Source organism: Mesoplodon densirostris, chromosome 13 (assembly GCF_025265405.1).
Source record: "Mesoplodon densirostris isolate mMesDen1 chromosome 13, mMesDen1 primary haplotype, whole genome shotgun sequence".
Lineage (NCBI taxonomy): Eukaryota > Metazoa > Chordata > Mammalia > Artiodactyla > Ziphiidae > Mesoplodon > Mesoplodon densirostris.
This window is the reverse complement of record NC_082673.1, coordinates 44,929,029-44,953,461: the sequence shown is the minus strand read 5'-3', so window position 1 is coordinate 44,953,461 and position 24,433 is coordinate 44,929,029.

Here is a 24,433-nt window from a genome sequence, read left to right as displayed (position 1 = left end):
TATCGACCAAAACATTCAAAGGACGTCCATATTTCAAAACGACCATTTCAAAAGGCATATTTTACGCACATTAGTGTTCTGCTTCTTTTTTTTCTATCCTTTTTTGTTAAAAAAACGGGAAGGGAAAAAGGCATCCCTCAGAATGGGCGAAAATCGTTGCAAATGAATCAATGGACAAAGGTTTAATCTCCAATATATATATAAACAGCTCATGCAGCTTAATATTAAAAAAACAAACAACCCAATACAATAATGGGCAGAAGATCTAAAGAGACGTTTCTTCAAAGAAGACACAGAGATGGCCAAGACGCACATGAAAAGCTGCTCAACAGCACTAATTATTAGAGAAATGCAAATCAAAACTACAATGAGGTATCACCTCACACCTGTTAGAATCGGCATCATCAGAAAATCTACAAACAACAAATTCTGGGGAGGGTGTGGACAAAAGGAGCCCTCTTCCACTATTGGTGGGGATTTAAATTGATACAGTCACTATGGAGAACAGTATGGAGTTTCCTTAAAAAAACTAGAAATAGAATTACCATCTGATCCAGCAATGCCACTTCTGGGCATATACCCAGAGAAAACCATAAATCAAAAAGGCACATTCACCACAATATTCTTTGCAGCACTATTTACAATAGCCAGGTAATGCAAGTACACTAAATGCCCACAAACAGATGAATGGATAAAGATGTGGTACATATATAAAATGGAATATTACTCAGCCATAAAAAGGGATGAAACTGGGTCATTTGTAGAGACATCGATGGATCTAGAGACTGTCATACAGAATGAAGTAAGTCAGAAAGAGGAAAACAAATATTGTGTATTAATGCATATATGTGGAACCTAAAAAATGGTACACATGAACTGGTTTGCAGGGAAGAAATAGAGACACAGAGGTAGAGAACAAACGTATGGACACCAAGTGTTGGAAGCCATGGGGTGGTGGTGGTGAGATGAGTTGTGGGATTGGGATTGACCTGTATACATGTATATGCATAAAATACATAACTAATAATAACCTGCTGTATAAAAAAATAAATACAATTAAATTTCAAAATTTAAAAAAAACATTTTAAAATAAAACAGAAAAAAGTTCTTCCCTTCACACAGATGTATTTATAGGAATGAATTATTTCCATGCTTATATCTATAAATACATAAAAGAGGAATCAAATCTAACTTGAAACATAAAAGAAAAAAAAAACCTGAACCCACCAGTTATACAGAGGGAAACCCTATCAGGGCACTTGCTCCATCGGTAAACAATTCTGAAATTGGTCAGAGGTGGGGAATCACCTCCCATACAGCCAGCAACCCACCCCCCATGCAAGGAGCGTCCTCATTGCAAAGCTGGGGGACCATGCTGAGGCATCTGTGAGTAAACGTGAGCTGAGCCCCAGGCCAGCTGCTGCTGAACTGTTCCCACCCTTCCCAGGTAAAACACCTGAATATGTACAAGGGCTTGAAAGCCTAGAGGAAGGGCCCTGGAGCCACACCAGCGACAGCACGCAGGCCAACTTGGTGCCTGCAGGCCAGCCAGGATGGTCCTGGCACCGGGAGCTGTTCTGGAAGATTTCTATTGCCCTGCCTGAGATACCCCTCCTGTCCCGGCCCCCACTGCTATTTTCCTTCCTCACCTCTGTCCGGAGTGAAATCCCATTGGAAGGTATGGGTGACACATCCTCTTCTTTACAGGTGGCAGCCTGGCAACTCCTGCAGAAAGGCCAGCAGAGCCCCACTCACACCGGGCCACCAACAAAGCCTTGGCCCCTCACTCCCTCCCACCAGCACAGCCCCGAGACTGCTGACGGGGCAGAGAATATGGAGTCCGGCACAACTTCAGGGGCTATTGCTGCCTGGAGCGCTGTTTATATTGACCTCAACCAGGCACACCTGGGGAGGGCCGGCCGGCAGGGTAAGGCTTCCCAGGTCAGCTAATCCACAACCCTCTGGGAATCACATTGTTGAAAATGGACCTCGCTAAGGCAGAATAGAAGCCAAGGAAAAAAAGGACACAATGCCATTTGCAGCCCCGTAGATGAGTCTAGAAGTAATCACGTGACTTGGAGTAAGTCAGAAAGTGAAAGACACATATCGTATCATATCACTTATAGGTGTTACCTAAAATTGGATACCAGGGCAGATATTTCCACGGAGAAGGGCAATCACAGATTCATTAAACAAACTTATGGTTCACCAATGGAAAGGTGTGAGGATTGCTTTCATTATGATATCGGGGTTAACAGACATAATCAAACACAGGTGACATATATAATCACCAAAGACCTACGGAATACCAAGAGAAGACTACTCAACATTCTGTCCTAACGTACATGGGAAAAGGATCCCAGGAAGAACAGACATCTGTATATGTGTAAAAGAACCACATCTTCCACACCTACAACAAGCCAAACATTGTAATCAAACTTGCTGTAATAGAAAATAAAAAAAAATTAAAAACACGAACAAAAAGTAGTGAGACAAACTTGAGGGGCTTTCTCCTGGCACATTCCATTCGAAATTCCAATCTAGAACAGGACTTACATTGAGGCTCTGTTGCTCTAGTAGCCAGATTTGGTAAGGGAGAACTGCTGCCACCTTGTGGCCGTTTCACGCAACAGCAGCTTTAATCCCAGCGCTAATGGTCAGTTGATATTCAAAATCATTGCAGGCCTGTAAATGACACCTGCCCTGAAAACAAATCCTGGGGTCACATATCGACCAAAAAATTCAAAGGACGTCCATATTTCTAAACGACCATTTCAAAAGGCATATTTTACGCACATTAGTGTTCTGCTTCTTTTTCTTTCTTTCCTTTTTTGTTAAAAAAACGGGAATGGAAAAAGGCATCCCTCAGAATGGGCGAAAATCGTTGCAAATGAAGCAATGGACAAAGGTTTAATCTCCAATATATATATAAACAGCTCATGCAGCTTAATATTCAAAAATCAAACAACCCAATACAAAAATGGGCAGAAGATCTAAAGAGACGTTTCTTCAAAGAAGACACAGAGATGGCCAAGACGCACATGAAAAGCTGCTCAACAGCACTAATTATTAGAGAAATGCAAATCAAAACTACAATGAGGTATCACCTCACACCTGTTAGAATTGGCATCATCAGAAAATCTACAAACAACAAATTCTGGGGAGGGTGTGGACAAAAGGAGCCCTCTTCCACTATTGGTGGGGATGTAAATTGATACAGTCACTATGGAGAACAGTATGGAGTTTCCTTAAAAAAACTAGAAATAGAATTACCATCTGATCCAGCAATCCCACTTCTGGGCATATACCCAGAGAAAACCATAAATCAAAAAGGCACATTCACCACAATGTTCATTGCAGCACTATTTACAATAGCCAGGTAATGCAAGTAACCTAAATGCCCACAGACAGATGAATGCATAAAGATGTGGTACATATATAAAATGGAATATTACTCAGCCATAAAAAGGAATGAAACTGGGTCATTTGTAGAGACATCGATGGATCTAGAGACTGTCATACAGAATGAAGTAAGTCAGAAAGAGGAAAACAAATATTGTATATTAATGCATATATGTGGAACCTAAAAAATGGTACAGATGAACTGGTTTGCAGGGAAGAAATAGAGACACAGAGGTAGAAAACAAACGTATGGACACCAAGTGTGGGAAGCCATGGGGTGGTGGTGGTGGGATGAGTTGGGAGATTGGGATTGACCTGTATACATGTATATAAATAAGATACATAACTAATAAAAACCTGCTGTATAAAAAAATAAATAAAATTAAATTTCAAAATTAAAAAAAAAATTTAAAATAAAACAGAAAAAAGTTCTTCCCTTCACACAGATGTATTTATAGGAATGAATTATTTCCATGCTTATATCTATAAATACATAAAAGAGGAATCAAATCTAACTTGAACCATAAAAGAAAAAAAAACCTGAACCCACCAGTTATACAGAGGGAAACCCTATCAGGGCACTTGCTCCAGCGGTAAACAATTCTGAAATTGGTCAGAGGTGGGGAATCACCTCCCATACAGCCAGCAACCCACCCCCCATGCAAGGAGCGTCCTCATTGCAAAGCTGGGGGACCGTGCTGAGGCATCTGTGAGTAAACGTGAGCTGAGCCCCAGGCCAGCTGCTGCTGAACTGTTCGCACCCTTCCCAGGTAAAACACCTGAATATGTACAAGGGCTTGAAAGCCTAGAGGAAGGGCCCTGGAGCCACACCAGCCACAGCACGCTGGCCAACTTGGTGCCTGCAGGTCAGCCAGGGTGGTCCTGGCCCCGGGCGCTGTTCTGGAAGCTTTCTATTGCCCTGCCTGAGATATCCCTACTGTCCCGTCCCCCACTGCTTTTATCCTTCCTCACCTCTGTCCGGAGAGAAATTCCATCGGAAGTTATGACTGACACATCCTCTTCTTTACAGGTGGCAGCCTGGCAACTCCTGCAGAAAGGCCAGCAGAGCCCCACTCACACCGGGCCACCAACAAAGCCTTGGCCCCTCACTCCCTCCCACCAGCACAGCCCCGAGACTGCTGACGGGGCAGAGAATATGGAGTCAGGCACAACTTCAGGGGCTATTGCTGCCTGGAGCGCTGTTTATATTGACCTCAACCAGGCACACCTGGGGAGGGCCGGCCGGCAGGGTAAGGCTTCCCAGGTCAGCTAATCCACAACCCTCAGGGAATCACATTGTTGAAAATGGACCTCGCTAAGGCAGAATAGAAGCCAAGGAAAAAAAGGACACAATGCCATTTGCAGCCCCGTAGATGAGTCTAGAGGTAATCACGTGACTTGGAGTAAGTCAGAAAGTGAAAGACACATATCGTATCATATGACTTATAGGTGTTACCTAAAAATGGATACCAGGGCAGATATTTCCACGGAGAAGGGCAATCACAGATTCATTAAACAAACTTATGGTTCACCAATGGAAAGGTGTGAGGATTGCTTTCATTATGATATCGGGGTTAACAGACATAATCAAACACAGGTGACATATATAATCACCAAAGACCTACGGAATACCAAGAGAAGACTACTCAACATTCTGTCCTAACGTACATGGGAAAAGGATCCCAGGAAGAACAGACATCTGTATATGTGTAAAAGAACCACATCTTCCACACCTACAACAAGCCAAACATTGTAATCAAACTTGCTGTAATAGAAAATAAAAAAAAAATTAAAAACACGAACAAAAAGTAGTGAGACAAACTTGAGGGGCTTTCTCCTGGCACATTCCATTCGAAATTCCAATCTAGAACAGGACTTCCATTGAGGCTCTGTTGCTCTAGTAGCCAGATTTGGTAAGGGAGAACTGCTGCCACCTTGTGGCCGTTTCACGCAACAGCAGCTTTAATCCCAGCGCTAATGGTCAGTTGATATTCAAAATCATTGCAGGCCTGTAAATGACACCTGCCCTGAAAACAAATCCTGGGGTCACATATCGACCAAAAAATTCAAAGGACGTCCATATTTCAAAACGACCATTTCAAAAGGCATATTTTACGCACATTAGTGTTCTGCTTCTCTTTCTTTCTTTCCTTTTTTGTTAAAAAAACGGGAATGGAAAAAGGCATCCCTCAGAATGGGCGAAAATCGTTGCAAATGAAGCAATGGACAAAGGTTTAATCTCCAATATATATATAAACAGCTCATGCAGCTTAATATTCAAAAATCAAACAACCCAATACAAAAATGGTCAAAAGATCTAAAGAGACGTTTCTTCAAAGAAGACACAGAGATGGCCAAGACGCACATGAAAAGCTGCTCAACAGCACTAATTATTAGAGAAATGCAAATCAAAACTACAATGAGGTATCACCTCACACCTGTTAGAAATGGCATCATCAGAAAATCTACAAACAACAAATTCTGGGGAGGGTGTGGACAAAAGGAGCCCTCTTCCACTATTGGTGGGGATGTAAATTGATACAGTCACTATGGAGAACAGTATGGAGTTTCCTTAAAAAAAACCAGAAATAGAATTACCATCTGATCCAGCAATCCCACTTCTGGGCATATACCCAGAGAAAACCATAAATCAAAAAGGCACATTCACCACAATGTTCATTGCAGCACTATTTACAAGAGCCAGGTAATGCAAGTAACCTAAATGCCCACAGCAGATGAATGGATAAAGATGTGGTACATATATAAAATGGAATATTACTCAGCCATAAAAAGGGATGAAACTGGGTCATTTGTAGAGACATCGATGGATCTAGAGACTGTCATACAGAATGAAGTAAGTCAGAAAGAGGAAAACAAATATTGTATATTAATGCATATATGTGGAACCTAAAAAATGGTACAGATGAACTGGTTTGCAGGGAAGAAATAGAGACACAGAGGTAGAGAACAAACGTATGGACACCAAGTGTTGGAAGCCATGGGGTGGTGGTGGTGGGATGAGTTGTGGGATTGGGATTGACCTGTATACATGTATATGCATAAAATACATAACTAATAATAACCTGCTGTATAAAAAATAAATACAATTAAATTTCAAAATTAAAAAAAAACATTTTAAAATAAAACAGAAAAAAGTTCTTCCCTTCACACAGATGTATTTATAGGGATGAATTATTTCCATGCTTATATCTATAAATACATAAAAGAGGAATCAAATCTAACTTGAACTATAAAAGAAAAAAAAACCTGAACCAACCAGTTATTCAGAGGGAAACCCTATCAGGGCACTTGCTCCAGCGGTAAACACTTCTGAAATTGGTCAGAGGTGGGGAATCACCTCCCATACAGCCAGCAACCCACCCCCCATGCAAGGAGCGTCCTCATTGCAAAGCTGGGGGACCATGCTGAGGCATCTGTGAGTAAACGTGAGCTGAGCCCCAGGCCAGCTGCTGCTGAACTGTTCCCACCCTTCCCAGGTAAAACACCTGAATATGTACAAGGGCTTGAAAGCCTAGAGGAAGGGCCGTGGAGCCACACCAGCGACAGCACGCAGGCCAACTTGGTGCCTGCAGGCCAGCCAGGATGGTCCTGGCACCGGGAGCTGTTCTGGAAGATTTCTAGTGCCCTGCCTGAGATACCCCTCCTGTCCCGGCCCCCACTGCTCTTTTCCTTCCTCACCTCTGTCCGGAGTGAAATCCCATTGGAAGGTATGGGTGACACATCCTCTTCTTTACAGGTGGCAGCCTGGCACCTCCTGCCGAAAGGCCAGCAGAGCCCCACTCACACCGGGCCACCAACAAAGCCTTGGCCCCTCACTCCCTCCCACCAGCACAGCCCCGAGACTGCTGACGGGGCAGAGAATATGGAGTCAGGCACAACTTCAGGGGCTATTGCTGCCTGGAGCGCTGTTTATATTGACCTCAACCAGGCACACCTGGGGAGGGCCGGCCGGCAGGGTAAGGCTGCCCAGGTCAGCTAATCCACAACCCTCAGGGAATCACATTGTTGAAAATGGACCTCGCTAAGGCAGAATAGAAGCCAAGGGAAAAAAGGACACAATGTCATTTGCAGCCCCGTAGATGAGTCTAGAAGTAATCACGTGACTTGGAGTAAGTCAGAAAGTGAAAGACACATATCGTATCATATCACTTATAGGTGTTACCTAAAAATGGATACCAGGGCAGATATTTCCACGGAGAAGGGCAATCACAGATTCATTAAACAAACTTATGGTTCACCAATGGAAAGGTGTGAGGATTGGTTTCATTATGATATCGGGGTTAACAGACATAATCAAACACAGGTGACATATATAATCACCAAAGACCTACGGAATACCAAGAGAAGACTACTCAACATTCTGTCCTAACGTACATGGGAAAAGGATCCCAGGAAGAACAGACATCTGTATATGTGTAAAAGAACCACATCTTCCACACCTACAACAAGCCAAACATTGTAATCAAACTTGCTGTAATAGAAAAAAAAAATTAAAAACACGAACAAAAAGTAGTGAGACAAACTTGAGGGGCTTTCTCCTGGCACATTCCATTCGAAATTCCAATCTAGAACAGGACTTCCATTGAGGCTCTGTTGCTCTAGTAGCCAGATTTGGTAAGGGAGAACTGCTGCCACCTTGTGGCCGTTTCACGCAACAGCAGCTTTAATCGAGCGCTAATGGTCAGTTGATATTCAAAATCATTGCAGGCCTGTAAATGACACCTGCCCTGAAAACAAATCCTGGGGTCACATATCGACCAAAAAATTCAAAGGACGTCCATATTTCAAAACGACCATTTCAAAAGGCATATTTTACGCACATTAGTGTTCTGCTTCTTTTTCTTTCTTTCCTTTTTTGTTAAAAAAACGGGAATGGAAAAAGGCATCCCTCAGAATGGGCGAAAATCGTTGCAAATGAAGCAATGGACAAAGGTTTAATCTCCAATATATATATAAACAGCTCATGCAGCTTAATATTCAAAAATCAAACAACCCAATACAAAAATGGGCAGAAGATCTAAAGAGACGTTTCTTCAAAGAAGACACAGAGATGGCCAAGACGCACATGAAAAGCTGCTCAACAGCACTAATTATTAGAGAAATGCAAATCAAAACTACAATGAGGTATCACCTCACACCTGTTAGAATTGGCATCATCAGAAAATCTACAAACAACAAATTCTGGGGAGGGTGTGGACAAAAGGAGCCCTCTTCCACTATTGGTGGGGATGTCAATTGATACAGTCACTATGGAGAACAGTATGGAGTTTCCTTAAAAAAACTAGAAATAGAATTACCATCTGATCCAGCAATCCCACTTCTGGGCATATACCCAGAGAAAACCATAAATCAAAAAGGCACATTCACCACAATGTTCATTGTAGCACTATTTACAATAGCCAGGTAATGCAAGTAACCTAAATGCCCACAGACAGATGAATGGATAAAGATGTGGTACATATATAAAATGGAATATTACTCAGCCATAAAAAGGAATGAAACTGGGTCATTTGTAGAGACATCGATGGATCTAGAGACTGTCATACAGAATGAAGTAAGTCAGAAAGAGGAAAACAAATATTGTATATTAATGCATATATGTGGAACCTAAAAAATGGTACAGATGAACTGGTTTGCAGGGAAGAAATAGAGACACAGAGGTAGACAACAAACGTATGGACACCAAGTGTGGGAAGCCATGGGGTGGTGGTGGTGGGATGAGTTGGGAGATTGGGATTGACCTGTATACATGTATATAAATAAGATACATAACTAATTATAACCTGCTGTATAAAAAAATAAATAAAATTAAATTTCAAAATTAAAAAAAAATTTTTAAAATAAAACAGAAAAAAGTTCTTCCCTTCACACAGATGTATTTATAGGAATGAATTATTTCCATGCTTATATCTATAAATACATAAAAGAGGAATCAAATCTAACTTGAACCATAAAAGAAAAAAAAAACCTGAACCCACCAGTTATACAGAGGGAAACCCTATCAGGGCACTTGCTCCAGCGGTAAACAATTCTGAAATTGGTCAGAGGTGGGGAATCAGCTCCCATACAGCCAGCAACCCAACCCCCATGCAAGGAGCGTCCTCATTGCAAAGCTGGGGGACCGTGCTGAGGCATCTGTGAGTAAACGTGAGCTGAGCCCCAGGCCAGCTGCTGCTGAACTGTTCCCACCCTTCCCAGGTAAAACACCTGAATATGTACAAGGGCTTGAAAGCCGAGAGGAAGGGCCCTGGAGCCACACCAGCCACAGAACGCAGTCCAACTTGGTGCCTGCAGGTCAGCAAGGATGGTCCTGGCCCCGGGCGCTGTTCTGGAAGCTTTCTATTGCCCTCCCTGAGATATCCCTCCTGTCCCGGCCCCCACTGCTTTTATCCTTTCTCACCTCTGTCCGGAGAGAAATTCCATCGGAAGTTATGAGTGACACATCCTCTTCTTTACAGGTGTCAGCCTGGCAAATCCTCCAGAAAGGCCAGCAGAGCCCCACTCACACCGGGCCACCAACAAAGCCTTGGCCCCTCACTCCCTCCCACCAGCACAGCCCCGAGACTGCTGACGGGGCAGAGAATATGGAGTCAGGCACAACTTCAGGGGCTATTGCTGCCTGGAGCGCTGTTTATATTGACCTCAACCAGGCACACCTGGGGAGGGCCGGCCGGCAGGGTAAGGCTGCCCAGGTCAGCTAATCCAAAACCCTCAGGGAATCACATTGTTGAAAATGGACCTCGCTAAGGCAGAATAGAAGCCAAGGGAAAAAAGGACACAATGCCATTTGCAGCCACGTAGATGAGTCTAGAAGTAATCACGTGACTTGGAGTAAGTCAGAAAGTGAAAGACACATATCGTATCATATCACTTATAGGTGTTACCTAAAAATGGATACCAGGGCAGATATTTCCACGGAGAAGGGCAATCACAGATTCATTAAACAAACTTATGGTTCACCAATGGAAAGGTGTGAGGATTGCTTTCATTATGATATCGGGGTTAACAGACATAATCAAACACAGGTGACATATATAATCACCAAAGACCTACGGAATACCAAGAGAAGACTACTCAACATTCTGTCCTAACGTACATGGGAAAAGGATCCCAGGAAGAACAGACATCTGTATATGTGTAAAAGAACCACATCTTCCACACCTACAACAAGCCAAACATTGTAATCAAACTTGCTGTAATAGAAAATAAAAAAAAAAATTAAAAACACGAACAAGAAGTAGTGAGACAAACTTGAGGGGCTTTCTCCTGGCACATTCCATTCGAAATTCCAATCTAGAACACGCCTTCCATTGAGGCTCTGTTGCTCTAGTAACCAGTTTTGGTAAGGGAGAACTTCTGCCACCTTGTGGCCGTTTCACGCAACAGCAGCTTTAATCCCAGCGCTAATGGTCAGTTGATATTCAAAATCATTGCAGGCCTGTAAATGACACCTGCCCTGAAAACAAATCCTGGGGTCACATATCGACCAAAACATTCAAAGGACGTCCATATTTCAAAACGACCATTTCAAAAGGCATATTTTACGCACATTAGTGTTCTGCTTCTTTTTCTTTCTTTCCTTTTTTGTTAAAAAAAACGGGAATGGAAAAAGGCATCCCTCAGAATGGGCGAAAATCGTTGCAAATGAATCAATGGACAAAGGTTTAATCTCCAATATATATATAAACAGCTCATGCAGCTTAATATTCAAAAATCAAACAACCCAATACAAAAATGGGCAGAAGATCTAAAGAGACGTTTCTTCAAAGAAGACACAGAGATGGCCAAGACGCACATGAAAAGCTGCTCAACAGCACTAATTATTAGAGAAATGCAAATCAAAACTACAATGAGGTATCACCTCACACCTGTTAGAATCGGCATCATCAGAAAATCTACAAACAACAAATTCTGGGGAGGGTGTGGACAAAAGGAGCCCTCTTCCACTATTGGTGGGGATGTAAATTGATACAGTCACTATGGAGAACAGTATGGAGTTTCCTTAAAAAAACTAGAAATAGAATTACCATCTGATCCAGCAATCCCACTTCTGGGCATATACCCAGAGAAAACCATAAATCAAAAAGGCACATTCACCACAATGTTCATTGTAGCACTATTTACAATAGCCAGGTAATGCAAGTAACCTAAATGCCCACAGACAGATGAATGGATAAAGATGTGGTACATATATAAAATGGAATATTACTCAGCCATAAAAAGGAATGAAACTGGGTCATTTGTAGAGACATCGATGGATCTAGAGACTGTCATACAGAATGAAGTAAGTCAGAAAGAGGAAAACAAATATTGTATATTAATGCATATATGTGGAAACTAAAAAATGGTACAGATGAACAGGTTTGAAGGGAAGAAATAGAGACACAGAGGTAGAGAACAAACGTATGGTCACCAAGGGTGGGAAGCCATGGGGGGGTGGTGGTGGGATGAGTTGGGAGATTGGGATTGACCTGTATACATATATATGCATAAAATACATAACTAATAATAACCTGCTGTATAAAAAAATAAATACAATTAAATTTCAAAATTAAAAAAAAAATTTTTAAATAAAACAGAAAAAAGATCTTCCCTTCACACAGATGTATTTATAGGAATGAATTATTTCCATGCTTATATCTATAAATACATAAAAGAGGAATCAAATCTAACTTGAACCATAAAAGAAAAAAAAACCTGAACCCACCAGTTATACAGAGGGAAACCCTATCAGGGCACTTGCTCCAGCGGTAAACAATTCTGAAATTGGTCAGAGGTGGGGAATCACCTCCCATACAGCCAGCAACCCACCCCCCATGCAAGGAGCGTCCTCATTGCAAAGCTGGGGGACCGTGCTGAGGCATCTGTGAGTAAACGTGAGCTGAGCCCCAGGCCAGCTGCTGCTGAACTGTTCCCACCATTCCCAGGTAAAACACCTGAATATGTACAAGGGCTTGAAAGCCTAGAGGAAGGGCCGTGGAGCCACACCAGCGACAGCACGCAGGCCAACTTGGTGCCTGCAGGCCAGCCAGGATGGTCCTGGCACCGGGAGCTGTTCTGGAAGATTTCTATTGCCCTGCCTGAGATACCCATCCTGTCCCGGCCCCCACTGCTTTTTTCCTTCCTCACCTCTGTACGGAGAGAAATTCCATCGGAAGGTATGGGTGACACATCCTCTTCTTTACAGGTGGCAGCCTGGCACCTCCTGCAGAAAGGCCAGCAGAGCCCCACTCACACCGGGCCACCAACAAAGCCTTGGCCCCTCACTCCCTCCCACCAGCACAGCCCCGAGACTGCTGACGGGGCAGAGAATATGGAGTCAGGAACAACTTCAGGGGCTATTGCTGCATGGAACGCTGTTTATATTGACCTCAACCAGGCACACCTGGGGAGGGCCGGCCGGCAGGGTAAGGCTGGCCAGGTCAGCTAATCCAAAACCCTCAGGGAATCACATTGTTGAAAACTGGACCTCGCTAAGGCAGAATAGAAGCCAAGGAAAAAAAGGACACAATGCCATTTGCAGCCCCGTAGATGAGTCTAGAGGTAATCACGTGACTTGGAGTAAGTCAGAAAGTGAAAGACACATATCGTATCATATTACTTATAGGTGTTACCTAAAAATGGATACCAGGGCAGATATTTCCACGGAGAAGGGCAATCACAGATTCATTAAACAAACTTATGGTTCACCAATGGAAAGGTGTGAGGATTGCTTTCATTACGATTTCGGGGTTAACAGACATAATCAAACACAGGTGACATATATAATCACCAAAGACCTACGGAATACCAAGAGAAGACTACTCAACATTCTGTCCTAACGTACATGGGAAAAGGATCCCAGGAAGAACAGACATCTGTATATCTGTAAAAGAACCACATCTTCCACACCTACAACAAGCCAAACATTGTAATGAAACTTGCTGTAATAGAAAATAAAAAAAAAATTAAAAACACGAACAAGAAGTAGTGAGACAAACTTGAGGGGCTTTCTCCTGGCACATTCCATTCGAAATTCCAATGTAGAACACGACTTCCATTGAGGCTCTGTTGCTCTAGTAACCAGATTTGGTAAGGGAGAACTGCTGCCACCTTGTGGCCGTTTCACGCAACAGCAGCTTTAATCCCAGCGCTAATGGTCAGTTGATATTCAAAATCATTGCAGGCCTGTAAATGACACCTGCCCTGAAAACAAATCCTGGGGTCACATATCGACCAAAACATTCAAAGGACGTCCATATTTCAAAACGACCATTTCAAAAGGCATATTTTACGCACATTAGTGTTCTGCTTCTTTTTTTTCTATCCTTTTTTGTTAAAAAAACGGGAAGGGAAAAAGGTATCCCTCAGAATGGGCGAAAATCGTTGCAAATGAATCAATGGACAAAGGTTTAATCTCCAATATATATATATAAACAGCTCATGCAGCTTAATATTAAAAAAACAAACAACCCAATACAATAATGGGCAGAAGATCTAAAGAGACGTTTCTTCAAAGAAGACACAGAGATGGCCAAGACGCACATGAAAAGCTGCTCAACAGCACTAATTATTAGAGAAATGCAAATCAAAACTACAATGAGGTATCACCTCACACCTGTTAGAATCGGCATCATCAGAAAATCTACAAACAACAAATTCTGGGGAGGGTGTGGACAAAAGGAGCCCTCTTCCACTATTGGTGGGGATGTAAATTGATACAGTCACTATGGAGAACAGTATGGAGTTTCCTTAAAAAAACTAGAAATAGAATTACCATCTGATCCAGCAATGCCACTTCTGGGCATATACCCAGAGAAAACCATAAATCAAAAAGGCACATTCACCACAATATTCTTTGCAGCACTATTTACAATAGCCAGGTAATGCAAGTACACTAAATGCCCACAAACAGATGAATGGATAAAGATGTGGTACATATATAAAATGGAATATTACTCAGCCATAAAAAGGGATGAAACTGGGTCATTTGTAGAGACATCGATGGATCTAGAGACTGTCATACAGAATGAAGTAAGTCAGAAAGAGGAAAACAAATATTGTGTATTAATGCATATATGTGGAACCTAAAAAATGGTACACATGAACTGGTTTGCAGGGAAGAAATAGAGACACAGAGGTAGAGAACAAACGTATGGACACCAAGTGTTGGAAGCCATGGGGTGGTGGTGGTGAGATGAGTTGTGGGATTGGGATTGACCTGTATACATGTATATGCATAAAATACATAACTAATAATAACCTGCTGTATAAAAAAATAAATACAATTAAATTTCAAAATTTAAAAAAAACATTTTAAAATAAAACAGAAAAAAGTTCTTCCCTTCACACAGATGTATTTATAGGAATGAATTATTTCCATGCTTATATCTATAAATACATAAAAGAGGAATCAAATCTAACTTGAAACATAAAAGAAAAAAAAAACCTGAACCCACCAGTTATACAGAGGGAAACCCTATCAGGGCACTTGCTCCATCGGTAAACAATTCTGAAATTGGTCAGAGGTGGGGAATCACCTCCCATACAGCCAGCAACCCACCCCCCATGCAAGGAGCGTCCTCATTGCAAAGCTGGGGGACCATGCTGAGGCATCTGTGAGTAAACGTGAGCTGAGCCCCAGGCCAGCTGCTGCTGAACTGTTCCCACCCTTCCCAGGTAAAACACCTGAATATGTACAAGGGCTTGAAAGCCTAGAGGAAGGGCCCTGGAGCCACACCAGCGACAGCACGCAGGCCAACTTGGTGCCTGCAGGCCAGCCAGGATGGTCCTGGCACCGGGAGCTGTTCTGGAAGATTTCTATTGCCCTGCCTGAGATACCCCTCCTGTCCCGGCCCCCACTGCTATTTTCCTTCCTCACCTCTGTCCGGAGTGAAATCCCATTGGAAGGTATGGGTGACACATCCTCTTCTTTACGGGTGGCAGCCTGGCAACTCCTGCAGAAAGGCCAGCAGAGCCCCACTCACACCGGGCCACCAACAAAGCCTTGGCCCCTCACTCCCTCCCACCAGCACAGCCCCGAGACTGCTGACGGGGCAGAGAATATGGAGTCAGGCACAACTTCAGGGGCTATTGCTGCCTGGAGCGCTGTTTATATTGACCTCAACCAGGCACACCTGGGGAGGGCCGGCCGGCAGGGTAAGGCTTCCCAGGTCAGCTAATCCACAACCCTCTGGGAATCACATTGTTGAAAATGGACCTCGCTAAGGCAGAATAGAAGCCAAGGAAAAAAAGGACACAATGCCATTTGCAGCCCCGTAGATGAGTCTAGAAGTAATCACGTGACTTGGAGTAAGTCAGAAAGTGAAAGACACATATCGTATCATATCACTTATAGGTGTTACCTAAAATTGGATACCAGGGCAGATATTTCCACGGAGAAGGGCAATCACAGATTCATTAAACAAACTTATGGTTCACCAATGGAAAGGTGTGAGGATTGCTTTCATTATGATATCGGGGTTAACAGACATAATCAAACACAGGTGACATATATAATCACCAAAGACCTACGGAATACCAAGAGAAGACTACTCAACATTCTGTCCTAACGTACATGGGAAAAGGATCCCAGGAAGAACAGACATCTGTATATGTGTAAAAGAACCACATCTTCCACACCTACAACAAGCCAAACATTGTAATCAAACTTGCTGTAATAGAAAATAAAAAAAAATTAAAAACACGAACAAAAAGTAGTGAGACAAACTTGAGGGGCTTTCTCCTGGCACATTCCATTCGAAATTCCAATCTAGAACAGGACTTACATTGAGGCTCTGTTGCTCTAGTAGCCAGATTTGGTAAGGGAGAACTGCTGCCACCTTGTGGCCGTTTCACGCAACAGCAGCTTTAATCCCAGCGCTAATGGTCAGTTGATATTCAAAATCATTGCAGGCCTGTAAATGACACCTGCCCTGAAAACAAATCCTGGGGTCACATATCGACCAAAAAATTCAAAGGACGTCCATATTTCTAAACGACCATTTCAAAAGGCATATTTTACGCACATTAGTGTTTTGCTTCTTTTTCTTTCTTTCCTTTTTTGTTAAAAAAACGGGAATGGAAAAAGGCATCCCTCAGAATGGGCGAAAATCGTTGCAAATGAAGCAATGGACAAAGGTTTAATCTCCAATATATATATAAACAGCTCATGCAGCTTAATATTCAAAAATCAAACAACCCAATACAAAAATGGGCAGAAGATCTAAAGAGACGTTTCTTCAAAGAAGACACAGAGATGGCCAAGACGCACATGAAAAGCTGCTCAACAGCACTAATTATTAGAGAAATGCAAATCAAAACTACAATGAGGTATCACCTCACACCTGTTAGAATTGGCATCATCAGAAAATCTACAAACAACAAATTCTGGGGAGGGTGTGGACAAAAGGAGCCCTCTTCCACTATTGGTGGGGATGTCAATTGATACAGTCACTATGGAGAACAGTATGGAGTTTCCTTAAAAAAACTAGAAATAGAATTACCATCTGATCCAGCAATCCCACTTCTGGGCATATACCCAGAGAAAACCATAAATCAAAAAGGCACATTCACCACAATGTTCATTGCAGCACTATTTACAATAGCCAGGTAATGCAAGTAACCTAAATGCCCACAGACAGATGAATGGATAAAGATGTGGTACATATATAAAATGGAATATTACTCAGCCATAAAAAGGAATGAAACTGGGTCATTTGTAGAGACATCGATGGATCTAGAGACTGTCATACAGAATGAAGTAAGTCAGAAAGAGGAAAACAAATATTGTATATTAATGCATATATGTGGAACCTAAAAAATGGTACAGATGAACTGGTTTGCAGGGAAGAAATAGAGACACAGAGGTAGACAACAAACGTATGGACACCAAGTGTGGGAAGCCATGGGGTGGTGGTGGTGGGATGAGTTGGGAGATTGGGATTGACCTGTATACATGTATATAAATAAGATACATAACTAATAAAAACCTGCTGTATAAAAAAATAAATAAAATTAAATTTCAAAATTAAAAAAAAAATTTAAAATAAAACATAAAAAAGTTCTTCCCTTCACACAGATGTATTTATAGGAATGAATTATTTCCATGCTTATATCTATAAATACATAAAAGAGGAATCAAATCTAACGTGAACCATAAAAGAAAAAAAAAACCTGAACCCACCAGTTATACAGAGGGAAACCCTATCAGGGCACTTGCTCCAGCGGTAAACAATTCTGAAATTGGTCAGAGGTGGGGAATCACCTCCCATACAGCCAGCAACCCACCCCCCATGCAAGGAGCGTCCTCATTGCAAAGCTGGGGGACCGTGCTGAGGCATCTGTGAGTAAACGTGAGCTGAGCCCCAGGCCAGCTGCTGCTGAACTGTTCGCACCCTTCCCAGGTAAAACACCTGAATATGTACAAGGGCTTGAAAGCCTAGAGGAAGGGCCCTGGAGCCACACCAGCCACAGCACGCAGGCCAACTTGGTGCCTGCAGGTCAGCCAGGGTGGTCCTGGCCCCGGGCGCTGTTCTGGAAGCTTTCTATTGCCCTGCCTGAGATATCCCTACTGTCCCGTCCCCCACTGCTTTTATCCTTCCTCACCTCTGTCCGGAGAGAAATTCCATCGGAAGTTATGACTGACACATCCTCTTCTTTACAGGTGGCAGCCTGGCAACTCCTGCAGAAAGGCCAGCAGAGCCCCACTCACACCGGGCCACCAACAAAGCCTTGGCCCCTCACTCCCTCCCACCAGCACAGCCCCGAGACTGCTGACGGGGCAGAGAATATGGAGTCAGGCACAACTTCAGGGGCTATTGCTGCCTGGAGCGCTGTTTATATTGACCTCAAACAGGCACACCTGGGGAGGGCCGGCCGGCAGGGTAAGGCTTCCCAGGTCAGCTAATCCACAACCCTCAGGGAATCACATTGTTGAAAATGGACCTCGCTAAGGCAGAATAGAAGCCAAGGAAAAAAAGGACACAATGCCATTTGCAGCCCCGTAGATGAGTCTAGAGGTAATCACGTGACTTGGAGTAAGTCAGAAAGTGAAAGACACATATCGTATCATATGACTTATAGGTGTTACCTAAAAATGGATACCAGGGCAGATATTTCCACGGAGAAGGGCAATCACAGATTCATTAAACAAACTTATGGTTCACCAATGGAAAGGTGTGAGGATTGCTTTCATTATGATATCGGGGTTAACAGACATAATCAAACACAGGTGACATATATAATCACCAAAGACCTACGGAATACCAAGAGAAGACTACTCAACATTCTGTCCTAACGTACATGGGAAAAGGATCCCAGGAAGAACAGACATCTGTATATGTGTAAAAGAACCACATCTTCCACACCTACAACAAGCCAAACATTGTAATCAAACTTGCTGTAATAGAAAATAAAAAAAAAATTAAAAACACGAACAAAAAGTAGTGAGACAAACTTGAGGGGCTTTCTCCTGGCACATTCCATTCGAAATTCCAATCTAGAACAGGACTTCCATTGAGGCTCTGTTGCTCTAGTAGCCAGATTTGGTAAGGGAGAACTGCTGCCACCTTGTGGCCGTTTCACGCAACAGCAGCTTTAATCCCAGCGCTAATGGTCAGTTGATATTCAAAATCATTGCAGGCCTGTAAATGACACCTGCCCTGAAAACAAATCCTGGGGTCACATATCGACCAAAAAATTCAAAGGACGTCCATATTTCAAAACGACCATTTCAAAAGGCATATTTTACGCACATTAGTGTTCTGCTTCTCTTTCTTTCTTTCCTTTTTTGTTAAAAAAACGGGAATGGAAAAAGGCATCCCTCAGAATGGGCGAAAATCGTTGCAAATGAAGCAATGGACAAAGGTTTAATCTCCAATATATATATAAACAGCTCATGCAGCTTAATATTCAAAAATCAAACAACCCAATACAAAAATGGGCAGAAGATCTAAAGAGACGTTTCTTCAAAGAAGACACAGAGATGGCCAAGACGCACATGAAAAGCTGCTCAACAGCACTAATTATTAGAGAAATGCAAATCAAAACTACAATGAGGTATCACCTCACACCTGTTAGAATTGGCATCATCAGAAAATCTACAAACAACAAATTCTGGGGAGGGTGTGGACAAAAGGAGCCCTCTTCCACTATTGGTGGGGATGTCAATTGATACAGTCACTATGGAGAACAGTATGGAGTTTCCTTAAAAAAACTAGAAATAGAATTACCATCTGATCCAGCAATCCCACTTCTGGGCATATACCCAGAGAAAACCATAAATCAAAAAGGCACATTCACCACAATGTTCATTGCAGCACTATTTACAATAGCCAGGTAATGCAAGTAACCTAAATGCCCACAGACAGATGAATGGATAAAGATGTGGTACATATATAAAATGGAATATTACTCAGCCATAAAAAGGGATGAAACTGGGTCATTTGTAGAGACATCGATGGATCTAGAGACTGTCATACAGAATGAAGTAAGTCAGAAAGAGGAAAACAAATATTGTATATTAATGCATATATGTGGAACCTAAAAAATGGTACAGATGAACTGGTTTGCAGGGAAGAAATAGAGACACAGAGGTAGACAACAAACGTATGGACACCAAGTGTGGGAAGCCATGGGGTGGTGGTGGTGGGATGAGTTGGGAGATTGGGATTGACCTGTATACATGTATATAAATAAGATACATAACTAATAAAAACCTGCTGTATAAAAAAATAAATAAAATTAAATTTCAAAATTTAAAAAAAAAAATTTAAAATAAAACAGAAAAAAGTTCTTCCCTTCAAACAGATGTATTTATAGGAATGAATTATTTCCATGCTTATATCTATAAATACATAAAAGAGGAATCAAATCTAACTTGAACCATAAAAGAAAAGAAAACCTGAACCCACCAGTTATTCAGAGGGAAACCCTATCAGGGCACTTGCTCCAGCAGTAAACACTTCTGAAATTGGTCAGAGGTGGGGAATCACCTCCCATACAGCCAGCAACCCAACCCCCATGCAAGGAGCGTCCTCATTGCAAAGCTGGGGGACCGTGCTGAGGCATCTGTGAGTAAACGTGAGCTGAACCCCAGGCCAGCTGCTGCTGAACTGTTCCCACCCTTCCCAGGTAAAACACCTGAATATGTACAAGGGCTTGAAAGCCTAGAGGAAGGGCCCTGGAGCCACACCAGCCACAGCACGCAGGCCAACTTGGTGCCTGCAGGTCAGCCAGGATGGTCCTGTCCCCGGGCGCTGTTCTTGAAGCTTTCTATTGCCCTGCCTGAGATATCCCTACTGTCCCGTCCCCCACTGCTTTTATCCTTCCTCACCTCTGTCCGGAGAGAAATTCCATCGGAAGTTATGACTGACACATCCTCTTCTTTACAGGTGGCAGCCTGGCAACTCCTGCAGAAAGGCCAGCAGAGCCCCACTCACACCGGGCCACCAACAAAGCCTTGGCCCCTCACTCCCTCCCACCAGCACAGCCCCGAGACTGCTGACGGGGCAGAGAATATGGAGTCAGGCACAACTTCAGGGGCTATTGCTGCCTGGAGCGCTGTTTATATTGACCTCAACCAGGCACACCTGGGGAGGGCCGGCCGGCAGGGTAAGGCTGCCCAGGTCAGCTAATCCACAACCCTCAGGGAATCACATTGTTGAAAATGGACCTCGCTAAGGCAGAATAGAAGACAAGGGAAAAAAGGACACAATGTCATTTGCAGCCCCGTAGATGAGTCTAGAAGTAATCACGTGACTTGGAGTAAGTCAGAAAGTGAAAGACACATATCGTATCATATCACTTATAGGTGTTACCTAAAAATGGATACCAGGGCAGATATTTCCACGGAGAAGGGCAATCACAGATTCATTAAACAAACTTATGGTTCACCAATGGAAAGGTGTGAGGATTGGTTTCATTATGATATCGGGGTTAACAGACATAATCAAACACAGGTGACATATATAATCACCAAAGACCTACGGAATACCAAGAGAAGACTACTCAACATTCTGTCCTAACGTACATGGGAAAAGGATCCCAGGAAGAACAGACATCTGTATATGTGTAAAAGAACCACATCTTCCACACCTACAACAAGCCAAACATTGTAATCAAACTTGCTGTAATAGAAAAAAAAAATTAAAAACACGAACAAAAAGTAGTGAGACAAACTTGAGGGGCTTTCTCCTGGCACATTCCATTCGAAATTCCAATCTAGAACAGGACTTCCATTGAGGCTCTGTTGCTCTAGTAGCCAGATTTGGTAAGGGAGAACTGCTGCCACCTTGTGGCCGTTTCACGCAACAGCAGCTTTAATCGAGCGCTAATGGTCAGTTGATATTCAAAATCATTGCAGGCCTGTAAATGACACCTGCCCTGAAAACAAATCCTGGGGTCACATATCGACCAAAAAATTCAAAGGACGTCCATATTTCAAAACGACCATTTCAAAAGGCATATTTTACGCACATTAGTGTTCTGCTTCTCTTTCTTTCTTTCCTTTTTTGTTAAAAAAACGGGAATGGAAAAAGGCATCCCTCAGAATGGGCGAAAATCGTTGCAAATGAAGCAATGGACAAAGGTTTAATCTCCAATATATATATAAACAGCTCATGCAGCTTAATATTCAAAAATCAAACAACCCAATACAAAAATGGGCAGAAGATCTAAAGAGACGTTTCTTCAAAGAAGACACAGAGATGGCCAAGACGCACATGAAAAGCTGCTCAACAGCACTAATTATTAGAGAAATGCAAATCAAAACTACAATGAGGTATCACCTCACACCTGTTAGAATTGGCATCATCAGAAAATCTACAAACAACAAATTCTGGGGAGGGTGTGGACAAAAGGAGCCCTCTTCCACTATTGGTGGGGATGTAAATTGATACAGTCACTATGGAGAACAGTATGGAGTTTCCTTAAAAAAACTAGAAATAGAATTACCATCTGATCCAGCAATCCCACTTCTGGGCATATACCCAGAGAAAACCATAAATCAAAAAGGCACATTCACCACAATGTTCATTGCAGCACTATTGACAATAGCCAGGTAATGCAAGTAAACTAAATGCCCACAGACAGATGAATGGATAAAGATGTGGTACATATATAAAATGGAATATTACTCAGCCATAAAAAGGAATGAAACTGGGTCATTTGTAGAGACATCGATGGATCTAGAGACTGTCATACAGAATGAAGTAAGTCAGAAAGAGGAAAACAAATATTGTATATTAATGCATATATGTGGAACCTAAAAAATGGTACAGATGAACTGGTTTGCAGGGAAGAAATAGAGACACAGAGGTAGACAACAAACGTATGGACACCAAGTGTGGGAAGCCATGGGGTGGTGGTGGTGGGATGAGTTGGGAGATTGGGATTGACCTGTATACATGTATATAAATAAGATACATAACTAATTATAACCTGCTGTATAAAAAAATAAATAAAATTAAATTTCAAAATTAAAAAAAAATTTTTAAAATAAAACAGAAAAAAGTTCTTCCCTTCACACAGATGTATTTATAGGAATGAATTATTTCCATGCTTATATCTATAAATACATAAAAGAGGAATCAAATCTAACTTGAACCATAAAAGAAAAAAAAAACCTGAACCCACCAGTTATACAGAGGGAAACCCTATCAGGGCACTTGCTCCAGCGGTAAACAATTCTGAAATTGGTCAGAGGTGGGGAATCAGCTCCCATACAGCCAGCAACCCACCCCCCATGCAAGGAGCGTCCTCATTGCAAAGCTGGGGGACCGTGCTGAGGCATCTGTGAGTAAACGTGAGCTGAGCCCCAGGCCAGCTGCTGCTGAACTGTTCCCACCCTTCCCAGGTAAAACACCTGAATATGTACAAGGGCTTGAAAGCCGAGAGGAAGGGCCCTGGAGCCACACCAGCCACAGAACGCAGTCCAACTTGGTGCCTGCAGGTCAGCAAGGATGGTCCTGGCCCCGGGCGCTGTTCTGGAAGCTTTCTATTGCCCTCCCTGAGATATCCCTCCTGTCCCGGCCCCCACTGCTTTTATCCTTTCTCACCTCTGTCCGGAGAGAAATTCCATCGGAAGTTATGAGTGACACATCCTCTTCTTTACAGGTGTCAGCCTGGCAAATCCTCCAGAAAGGCCAGCACAGCCCCACTCACACCGGGCCACCAACAAAGCCTTGGCCCCTCACTCCCTCCCACCAGCACAGCCCCGAGACTGCTGACGGGGCAGAGAATATGGAGTCAGGCACAACTTCAGGGGCTATTGCTGCCTGGAGCGCTGTTTATATTGACCTCAACCAGGCACACCTGGGGAGGGCCGGCCGGCAGGGTAAGGCTGGCCAGGTCAGCTAATCCAAAACCCTCAGGGAATCACATTGTTGAAAATGGACCTCGCTAAGGCAGAATAGAAGCCAAGGTAAAAAAGGACACAATGCCATTTGCAGCCACGTAGATGAGTCTAGAAGTAATCACGTGACTTGGAGTAAGTCAGAAAGTGAAAGACACATATCGTATCATATCACTTATAGGTGTTACCTAAAAATGGATACCAGGGCAGATATTTCCACGGAGAAGGGCAATCACAGATTCATTAAACAAACTTATGGTTCACCAATGGAAAGGTGTGAGGATTGGTTTCATTATGATATCGGGGTTAACAGACATAATCAAACACAGGTGACATATATAATCACCAAAGACCTACGGAATACCAAGAGAAGACTACTCAACATTCTGTCCTAACGTACATGGGAAAAGGATCCCAGGAAGAACAGACATCTGTATATGTGTAAAAGAACCACATCTTCCACACCTACAACAAGCCAAACATTGTAATCAAACTTGCTGTAATAGAAAAAAAAAATTAAAAACACGAACAAAAAGTAGTGAGACAAACTTGAGGGGCTTTCTCCTGGCACATTCCATTCGAAATTCCAATCTAGAACAGGACTTCCATTGAGGCTCTGTTGCTCTAGTAGCCAGATTTGGTAAGGGAGAACTGCTGCCACCTTGTGGCCGTTTCACG